Genomic DNA, 11,100 nt, shown 5'->3' with positions numbered 1-11,100 from the left:
GGACAGGGAACTATCTTCTCATTTATTTATTTCTCTATGTAAGGGATCGTAGAGGATGTTTTTTGCTTAGGAAGTGGTGTGTGTGCGCCAGAGGCGTAACTATAGGGGGGGCAGGGGGGGCACGTGCCCCGGGCGCCATCTTTTCTGGTCACGTGGGGGGCGCCGCCATGACCAATTTTTTTTTAATTTTTTTTAAATTTTTTGTTAATACAAATGTTTCCTGCTCAGTGCAGCAGTGCTGCAGTAGTCAAGGGAGCGCGTCGGTGCCCCCTTCCACATGAGCGGTCCCTTCCGCGCCGCCTGCGCGCGCCCCCCCCCATTGCTTTGCTGGCGCCTGGCGGCCAGTCAGTGGCCTGGCTTGGCGGTGGCGGCGGGCGCTTGTGAGGAAAAACCTAGGGGGGGGTGGCGCGGTGGGGGGGGGGGCGCCATTTCAGTGCTTGCCCCGGGCGCCGTTTTCCCTAGTTATGCCTCTGGTGTGCGCACACACACATATGAAGAGGACTGGGTTGCAGTATCTAAGTTCTACAATGAAAGAGAGAGACTTGTGGGTGAGGAGAGCAGAACACTCCATGCACAACTCTCTTCTGGTATTGGAGTTGGGCCGGGGAGGGGAGGGGAGGACTGTCTTTGGGGCTAAAAGAGTGGGCAAATTGCATTTACCGCCCAGAGAACTTGCGTTTGGAGTGGTATAGAAATACGCTAAATAAATAAATAAATACATTTCCCTTCATCTGCACACACTATTTGGAGTTAAAACTGGATTGCTCATCTCACATGAACAGGGCAGATCCTGTGGCAGCTAGTTTGCTGAGAAAGATAAGCAGACTAATCCTCTCAGTGTGACTGACTTCTGAGTAATCCTGCTTTGCTTCCACTTTATGAAGTTGGATGGGGAAATGTGAATTTTATAGAGGGGGCTATAGGGGAGGCAGAACCACTTTAAGTGGCGCAGTGCGGAAATGCTTGACTAAAAAGCAGAAGGTGGCCGGTTCAAATCCCCACTGGTACCTATATTGGGCAGCAGTGATATGCTATAGGAAGATGCTGAAAGGCATCATCTCATACTGCGCGGGAGGAGGCAATGGTCAACCCCTCCTGTATTCTACCAAAGAAAACCACAGGGCTCTGTGGGTGCCAGGAGTCGAAATCGACTTGACAGCACACTTTACCACACTTTCTAGGGAAGCAGTAGCTCCCTATATCTCCCTTAGTAAGCCTCATTTAACACCGTGGCTGGCTACAAGGTTACCAACTATTCTTAAAGTAAAGTGTGCCGTCAAGTTGATTTTGACTCCTGGTGCCCGCAGAGCCCTGTGGTTTTCTTTTGATAGAATACAGGAGGGGTTCACCATTGCCTCCTCCCACGCAGTATGAGACGATGCCTTTCAGCATCTTCCTATATTGCTGCTGCCCGATATAGTACTAGCAGGGATTTGAACTGGCAACCTTCTGCTTGTTAGTCGAGCATTTCCCCACTGCGCCACTTTCAATAGTGACCAACTCTTCTTGCTCATGTGCATTTAATGGTAAATTCGTATACAGGTATTAGCAGGTGGTAGTGTTTGTTTCCATGCTGTGAAAATGACAGTTTCTCAAATCTGTTAAAGGCACAGAAGCATATCTGGTTTCCCCTCTCCGTCCCCCCTGTTTCTTTCTTTGGGGGTGGGGGGCACTTGATGGCCCTACCTGGTTTGAAGCAGATTTTGAAGCAAGGATGGGCAGAAGTGAAGAAAATTGGGAATGGAACCAGGAGTGGATGGAGGGACTATGAACTTGGTTCTGGTAGTAAAAACAAATTTTCTGGGATAAACTTGTACTCGGAAGCACTCTGTTCCTTAATTCTAAGTGTGGAACGGTTGGTGAGGGTGAGTAAGAAACAAAGGAGATTCCACAAGCCTAAAGCGTGCCCATCTCTGTGTTAAAGCACGAGGAAAGCATAGATCTTCTCCTGTCCCACTTCCTCAAATATGTATTTTTATGTGCTTAGTTGTCCTTCCAAACTTAGTCAGAGATGGCACTTGTGGCAGTAGACAGAAAGTGGCATTTGTTCTGGATTAACTGGTCAGGAATAAAAGGGTGTGTGACCTTGTGCCAGCTGCATGCCACGTCTTCATGAGGTCCAGCCAGGCTGGAAAGGCTCCTGCTTTCATGACTCAGTACTGCCAAAGCACCATCAAATGCATGAGACTCTGACAGGAAAGGAAAGGGCAGGTCATATTGTGAAGTGGGGGCGGTGGCGGGGAGGGGAGAAAGAATTGGGCACAATTCTTAAAAAGGGAAGAGAATGGCCTTGGGCGGGAGGCGGGGGATAAAATGGGAGACTATTGGCACATTGTACAATACTACAATTACCAACGTTTCTTCCTGGTCTTGCTCCTAAGTCTTTAAGAGTAGCCCAGCATGCAGAAATGTGGCAGATGAAGCTTTTCCTGGCGTGGCGATAAGTGATGGGTAAAGCTTTCTCTGCTTAACTTCTGCATGGCAAGCTGCTGGTAAAAGCACAGAAGCCGGGCTAATAATAGGATTTCTCCCCCTCCCAAATAATTGAATGTGATCTGAAAGCGGGATCACGGTTGGTGGTGTGTACATGCATCCCACTTTTGGCTCTGGCTGGTAAAAATGTTTTGCATCTGTCAAACCTGTTTGCCAGAGGAAACGGTGGCAGACATTCTGCACAACATTCCATGTGTGTTTGAAGAGAACATATGCACAGCTACACAAGAGCGCTCTTGTTCAAACACAAGAATTGCACGGATGCAGTTGCTCAATGGAGAGCCATCCTTTCCAATGGCAACTGCATTTGTGCAATTCTTGCGTTTGCACAAGAGCGCTCCTGCACAACTGTTTGCACGTTCCATGAAAACACACATGGATCGTTACACAGTATGTCAGCCACAGGGAGAAAAGAGATGCGTGCAGTACACCATGGAAACCCTTTTTCTTAAAAAAAGAAAAAGAAAAAAAGATTGTCTCCAATCTTAAATGGTGTGCCGCCCATCAAAGAATGCTCTAACAGAGGTTCCCATCCTTAGGTCGGCAGATATTTTTGGACTACAACCCCCATAATCCCAAACATAATGGTGCGATTCCATTTACAAAGGGAAGTGAGTGGAAGAGCAGGTGTTGGGGGGAAGCTGGCTCCTCCATCCCCTGTCTCCCCGCTCACACGCAGAGTGGCCCATCAAAAAAATAGTTGCTTGCCAGAGTCTTAGAATGAACTGCTGGCAGGGTTAGGGCTGGGTTAGGGCTGCTTGAGATGTGACTGGTCTATGGTTTTTCGCAGCCTAAGATACAGGTAGGGAAGGGAGATGCACATTGCCTTCATCCTGGTGTGCACTGCCTTCATCATGTGCAAAGAGGCAGACCTGGAGCCTGACATGCAGATTTCGTGGACTGTGATGAGCACAGGAATGGTTGGCATCATGTCTCTGGGGCAGCGCTTGCAGGCACCAGGTTAGGTGCCTGCCATCTATACAGATTTTCCCGTCTGAAGAACTAACAAAGTTGACATACAAGCTGAAAAGCGGGGGTGATTCTTTTCTACAATTGGAGCCATTAATATTTGGAGATGAGCAAATCAAATCCTGGCAACCCTGGTTTTTGTGCTCAGATGAAATTGCACTTGTAAGTGGGTTGAGTTTGCTTACATGTACTTTGCACGCTTTCTCCTCAACCGGACGTTTCAATTTGTGCAGAATTAATCATTTTAAAATATATGTTTTGGCTCAAGAGCCATGTTGTGAGGAAGGGCTTGAAGACTGAAGGGCAGGTGGGGTGCATTTAGTGGAGGAGATGGAAACTATGGGGCAGCAACAAGCAGCTGCATGGGGCACAGGAGCTCTCTGCCCCATGAACCCTAGAGGGTTGGTTATATGTTTTCATCTCCACAATCAAGCAAGAAGAGCCTGTGATTATTTCCCCAGAGCATGTAGCTTTCAGACTATGATCTGGGGAGGAGACTCTGCTGAGGTTCTTTGGCAGCCTATCAAATAAATAAATAAAACAGAAGCCTGAATAAAATATGTTTAGTAGTATCAAGAGTTCCTCAGTGTGATCAGTAATGGCAGATAGCTTGCCCACTATTACTCACTGTGCTCTACAATATGCAGCCATAGGGCAGTATTGGGTGTCTTCTGTGGCAGCCTTTCCATTCATGCAAGGCCCAAGAGTCCTGAGACCAGCATGCTGCAGGAACTGAGTGTGTGGGCCTTAGAACACTCCCTGAAATCCAGGGCTACAGCAGAGGTTTCCTCAGCAGACAGAATAATGTGGAAATGGTTCTGTAAAGGTAGAAAGTTTGGACAAAGTAAAGTGTGCCGTCGGGTCGGTGTCGACTCCTGGCAACCACAGAGCCCAGCGGCTGTCTTTGGTAGACTACAGGAGGGGTTTACCATTGCCATCTCCTGCCCAGTATGAGATGATGCCTTTCAGCATCTTCCTATATCGCTGCTGCCCAATATAGGTGTTTAGTCTGGGAAACATACCAGCGGGGATTCGAACTGGCAACCTCTGGCTCGCGAATCAAGTCATTTCCCCGCTGCGCCATTAAGTGGCTAGAAAGTTTGGATACTACGGGCTTAAGTAATGCAATACAACACTTCCACCCATTGTGATAGGCAGGTTTTGTGCATGCAGACAAGAAACATGGTAGTGCAACATGGAGGAGTCATTTTTGACTGAGGGTACCTCAAAGTACCCCATAGTAAAGGTAAAGGTAAGTCAAGTCCATTTCGACTCCTGGCGTCCCATAGTACCTTTAGCCAAAGGTACTATGTCATAGGGTACATGTTTGAAACTTGTGCTATTCTGGCTAGAAATGTGTCTATACACACGTACATACTGCTAAATCTGACATGATCTCGGAGGGTGGTATATTCTGTCCAGTATCTTTCATGTTTTGTTGTTGAGAAGTTTGTCCCGGGGGATCCTGTAGTGTAGTGGGGGGGAGGGGGGGAGTCAGAAAGGGAAATCAAGTAGTTTCTGAATAAACTCTTAATTAAAACTATATAAGATTACTTTGTATTTGTGAGAGAAGCAGCTATAAAACAGAGGGCCTTTTCCAAATCCTGATCTGAGAGGGCTTTCAGAGCCGCCACCCCCATTCCCCCCTCAACATTATTTTATGAATCTGTCCCTTTGGCTGGATGTTTTGCATCTTATGATTTAGTCAAAACCATCACAGGCCCAAACCATCACATCATGAGGACTAGGAACGTGTAGAATTGTTTTTCCTCAGAAAGAAAACCAAGATTCCTCAGAATCTCAGTTCTGCACCAGTTGTTGGGCTCTGTTGTGTTATTTATGCACAGAGTTGAGTCCAAGTTGGTCATGGCAGACATGGCTGGATTGGGGGCATATTCAGCAAAGAGAGGTATGTTTAATCATTGAGTCTCCATTATCTTAAACTTGGGATTTATAATGTTGAGAACTGGGAGTGACCACCTTCCTACTCTCCTGGATAAGCCTGTCAGAGTAGGATGACTTGTCCTCTGTAAAATGTTGTGGCTTCCTCCTTTGCAGTTCTCTCTCTCTCTCTCTCTCTCTCTCTCTCTCTCTCTCTCTCTCTCTCTTTAATTTGATAGGCCAGCTCATGGAATATTGGCCCTTCTAAATATAGCCTGGTCTTTCTTTAGGCAGCTTCAGTGTTTTCCCAGATATGCAGTTTCCAACCCTCAGAATAGCGGGTGGATGCCTAATTGAAGAGGGTGCACAAAAGACGAGTGACTGATTTGTCCCTCCATCCTGCCACGACCACATCATTTTCTGGGGTCTACAGGGCTACCACATATAGAGGTAGGATATTGGGCCTTGTGGTATTGAGTTTCCAGGACAAAGAACCACACCAATTTTCAAGATAAAGTTGGATACGTTAATGAACACTTGATGAAATTACCTTGCACATTTTCTATTGCATCTCTTGTGGCCTTTTGAGGGGACAGGGTCACCCTATGATCCCTGAGAATCACCCTGAACATGCTTCTTCTTCTGGGGCATAGATGGTCAATAAGACTGTTCTCAAGGACTGCTCTGTTCCCCAAAGAGTTTCCTAACGGCCTGGAGCATATTTTGCCAGACAAACTGACCGCCTCATAAATGGTCATGCACCAAGTAAAGTTGATACCATCTAGCAGAAAGAGCTGCACAATGAGGGAGCATTCAGGCACAGCAGTTCATGCAAATATGAACATATTACATACTTCGAAAATAAAAAGTGAGAGATGTAATATTAAAGTGTAAATCATCTCTATGTCTTACAATTGGAAAACGTTTCTTTGCTTTCTGAGTGAAACTGTGACAACGTATTTACCACATCTTGAATAGCCATCTCTGTTCTAGGGCTTCAGAAGAAGCCAAGGCAGGGTGGGGGAGTGAGTGGGATGTGCTCTAAGCCTAAGTATCACCATAGTTTGAACTGGGAAGGATTTCGTTCCCCCTAGACCAAAAAAACTTGTGATCCCTAGGAAAGAAGGGTTTGCTGCCTTCCTCTGCAGCGTGTTTAGTACTCTCCTTGATTGGCAGATAAAAAAAATAAAATCGAAGAAACAGTAGATATGCAGAGATAAATGTAAACAAGGTGACCCACAAGAGCAGTGGTTCTACAACAGCAGGGTCCCTTTAGCTCTGCGATGCTAATTCAATACCCATAGAAACCCATGGTTCCGATTAAGTCCGAATGGAATAAAATCAAATTTGCTGATGAATTCTAGTTGAGCAATTCCATGCTAGTCTCTCTTTTGAATTTCTTGTGTCGTAGAATGGTCACTCTCAGATCAGTAGCACTGTGTCCATGGCAACTGAAATGTTTTCCCACTGGTTTCTGGATATTGTTGTATATGATGTCACAATCATGTGTGTCTCCATTTGTTCTTTTGTGTAGAGGCTAGCCTGTTTGACATATGCCGACAGCCAGTGCTGCCTCCTTGCCATTTGCCACTTGAAGCAAACGGCAATGAGCTGTCCTGCCACCCTTGCCAGCCCTGTGCCCAAACCAGTGCTGATGCCACCCTGTGTCCTCACTGGCCATGTCCTTACCTTCCTCAGTGGTCCTCCCGCAACATCTCTCATCACCTGCCCAGACGGTGCCTCCTCATGGCAGCAATTTGCATGCATAGCTTTGTGTGCTGGCCTCTCTTCTTCATCACTGTGTTAGTGCCCCCCCCCTCTCGTTCTCCCATTCTCACTCTCTTCCAGTCACCAAATATGTTCACTTTGTTCCTGGACAAATGTGGTTATGTTCAGCACTTGTACAACGAGTACACATTATGTTCAACGCTGGTACAATGACTGTACAGTGTACACAAGTACAGCTCTGTACACAGGCACAGCCATTCACCTGTTATGTTGAACGTAGGAAGTACACTTCCTATCTGTACCATGCATTTGAAGGACCTGTATCAAGGTTCACTTTTACAATAAACACAGGTACAGTCATATATTCTCATCTCTCTCTCTCTCTCTCTCTCTCTCTCTCTCTCTCTCTCTCTCTCTCTCTCACACACACACACACACACGTACAGACATCTGTACAGCAAAATGTCTGAACCAGGCTTGAGGGTGGAGGAAAATGAAGGGATAATAGGCAGAGGAAGCATGGGGCTGGAAGGGCCAAGGAAAAGGTGGGGCTGAGAACAAACTTCATACAGGGCCTATCCAACAAATCCTCCAGTCTTCTTCCCCCTCTGCCGTTGGCTACCAGCCTGCATCCTTCATTCTACCCAGCACTCTTGTATTCCTGCCCTCAACTGCACCCACACGACCCACACACAACTTTCTGTTCCCATTTTGGCAGTGAGCAACCATCACTGCCCAGCTCTCCACCAACGTTTCCCCTCAGGTATGGCTGTGGGCAAGTGTTAAATCAGCCCAGTGGATCCTGCTGGATTAGTCAAGAGTTGTGACGTAATTCAGATGAGCAAGGATTTCCTCGCTGGGGGCAGGGAAGCTGATACTCAGATCTTTATCCATCAGCTAGTCTCAAGCTAGTCTCTCTGAGGCCAGGAATCTTTGAGCCCTGCTTGCTTCTGGGGTTCTTCCTGGACATGAGGCCTCCATGAAGGATGGGTGTTCCCTGGTAGGTCACTTGGGCCTGGCTGTTCAAATGGGTTTGTTGCTGTGTGGGAGAATGCCAGCTCAGACATTAGGGGGGATTTAAAAGTGTAGTTTTAAAAGTAGCCCATTTGCAGGCTCTTTATTATGCTTGTAATGGAGGGAGGGGCCTCACAAATGGGAGTATTACCAGTATATACTCTAGTGCGTTGTCAAGTCGATTTCAACTCCTGGCACCCACAGAGCCCTCTGATTTTCTTTGGTAGAATACAGGAAGGGTTTACCATTGCCTCCGCCACACAGTATGAGATGATGCCTTTCAGCATCTTCCGATATCGTATCACTGCTGCCCAATATAGGTACCAGCGGGAATTTGAACCAGCCACCTTCTGCTTGTTAGTCAAGCATTTCCCTGCTGCGCCACTGAAGGTGGTTCATGTACTCTACTACAGCAATGCAAATTCCATATGAGATATTAGGGAGCACTCTCCGTGCACAATTCGGCATTTTCCCTGTGCATTTGGAGCTTAGCCCGCGTTATCTCTGTGCTCAAAAGTTCCATTTTTTAAAAGCGGCCTTTGGGGATACTCCGGTATATTCAATCTACACCAATGTTTCTTCTGAGATGTATGGAGGGGCCATGCTGATGGAGCACCTTTTCTTAAAAAACAAAAACAAAAAAAACAAGCATGTGCTTGGTGATCTTGTGGAAGTGCATGTGCTTGGTGATTCTGTGCACCCTTGTGGTGCATTTTGTTTTCTTCTTTTAATAAAATGTATGTCTCTCTCTTTTCCTTTTGAAAAGCCTCCTGTTTGATTCCCAGTGGTACTTTATGGTGAACATAAGAACACAAGAAGGCTTTTCTTAAAGCCTCAATTTTTCTTTTCTTTTTAAAACATTAGCTTAGTGATCTTGTGGAACATCATACGCACCTGTACCTACACAGGGTGGATGCATAAGATGTTCCTCAAGATCATCAAGCAAATGTTATATATATATATATATATATATATATATATATATATATATATATGGCAAACATAAGGACTTTAAGAAAAGCTTACTTATGTTCTTACATTCACCATAAAGTACCACTCTGGGAGTGGTACATCCTACACGGACTTGAACAGTGCACAGTATGAATGGTGCATGGGGGGAAATCTGGAAAGTACCGACAGAAACCCTATTATGTGAATGGCTCCCAGGTTACTTTGGATTGTTTTTATTGTGCTTATATGCAGCTAATATATTACCTCATGACTCACTCTACTTGACCCCAGATGACGATTAAGCCCGCCATCTGGGAAAGGCCTTGGAGAAACTGAAGTCTAATACCTGTATATATTATTGAGATTAAACACATTTGCATATATTGGCCTATTTTGCGTAATTCTGCTTTACTCAGTTTTAGGGTAAAACAAAATATGCAGGGCATTGATATACTGCACACCATGTTCATTAGAAATGCTATGTACACACAGCTTCCGAGATTCCAACAGATAATACTCACATGCTTTCCAGCCTTAAGGGCTAGAAGCTTGCTTTCCCCCCTTTATAGCTAGGACGTTCAAGGATGCAGAATTCTGCAAATTCTGTCCTGTCATAGAAGACACACAGACCTAGCTTTGCCTTTTGCCTGTCTGTCTCTGCTACAGTGCTGAACAGAGCCTTCAAGCAAAATATCATGGCAAATCCGGGGTTAAATCCCTGAGGAATTTTGAGGTAAGCTCAAAGTGCTTTGATAAGGTTGATGAAATGTCTCAGCAAGGATTTTGCACATAATGTTGAAGTGCTGCCTAACAGTTCCTATCCCTCTGCCTTAGAATGCATCCACATTCTGGTTGTGAACTTTTTCATTTCCAAGGAGATCCCTGCTTGGAGCTCCTGACAAAATGCCTCTTTACTGCCCTCCCCACATATATGTCATTCAAATTCAAAGCCAGCTCAAAGGCAGGCTGCTGAGCTATGTCTAAAATGGTAGTGGTACACACACACACAGGTATTTTTCATGTATTAAATATTTCCAATTCCCCTCTCATTTACAGCTGGTAGACAAGAGAACAAGCACCTTGGGCTGTCAGCCCAGTCCTATGCATGTTTATTTGCAAGCACTGTAAATACCATTGATTTACTCATAAGTGTGGCTACTGTAGGATTACAGTCTGAGATTTGATCCAGCACACCCTGTGACATGAGATTTATAGTTAAGCAGAAATCTGAGCCTAGGTGTCCAGGCCGTAAGACACTTATCAAACCCCCAGGTTTGGGGAAAGAATGGTCCTGAAGCTGCTTCTTGTCGCTCCACTCAGAAAATGCCCACAGGGCATTTGTATTTGTCACAGGGAGCCCAAGTCAATTGTTTGCGCTGGCTTTTGCTGTCCATTTCCAATCTGCTGAAAGGCCATGAAAGGTGTGGTGTAATAACAACTCTCCTATTTCTTCCAGGATGTCTTGCATTGTCTCCTTGTATATAATAAAGAGACAATGTATATAATATAATAACTAATATAATAATATAATAATATTGTATATATAATATAATAACTGTTTTTATGGGAAAATTTTCAAGAATATGAATACAAACATGACAAATATTTATATACCACTTTTCAACCAAAGTTCCCAAAGCAGTTTACATAGATAATAAATAAATAAATAAATAAATAAATAAGTGGCTCCCTGTCCTCAAAGAGCTCACAGTCTAAAAAAGAAATACAAGATAGCCACCAGCAACAGCCAATGGAAGGATGCTGTGCTGGGGATAGATAGGGCCAGTTGCTCACCCCCTGCTAAAGAAAGAGAATCACCATTTTAAAAGGTGCCTCTTTGCTCACTTAGCAGAAGTCCCTTTTCCACACTTCCCCCTGTGTTTAGGACACTGGAGCAGAAATATCTCTCTTCCCCCATGTCTCATTGTCTCCTAAGAACATACATTATTGCTGGAACAGTCTTGCATTGTGTTTCCAACAGCAGCCAGCTGCATATCTCTGGAATTTTTGAGTCAGGGCCTGAGGCGATGGTCATACCCTGTGTATCTTGTAACTGGAGGTATA

The sequence above is a fragment of the Hemicordylus capensis genome, chromosome 2 (assembly GCF_027244095.1).
Source record: "Hemicordylus capensis ecotype Gifberg chromosome 2, rHemCap1.1.pri, whole genome shotgun sequence".
Lineage (NCBI taxonomy): Eukaryota > Metazoa > Chordata > Lepidosauria > Squamata > Cordylidae > Hemicordylus > Hemicordylus capensis.
This window is presented reverse-complemented; position numbering follows the sequence as displayed.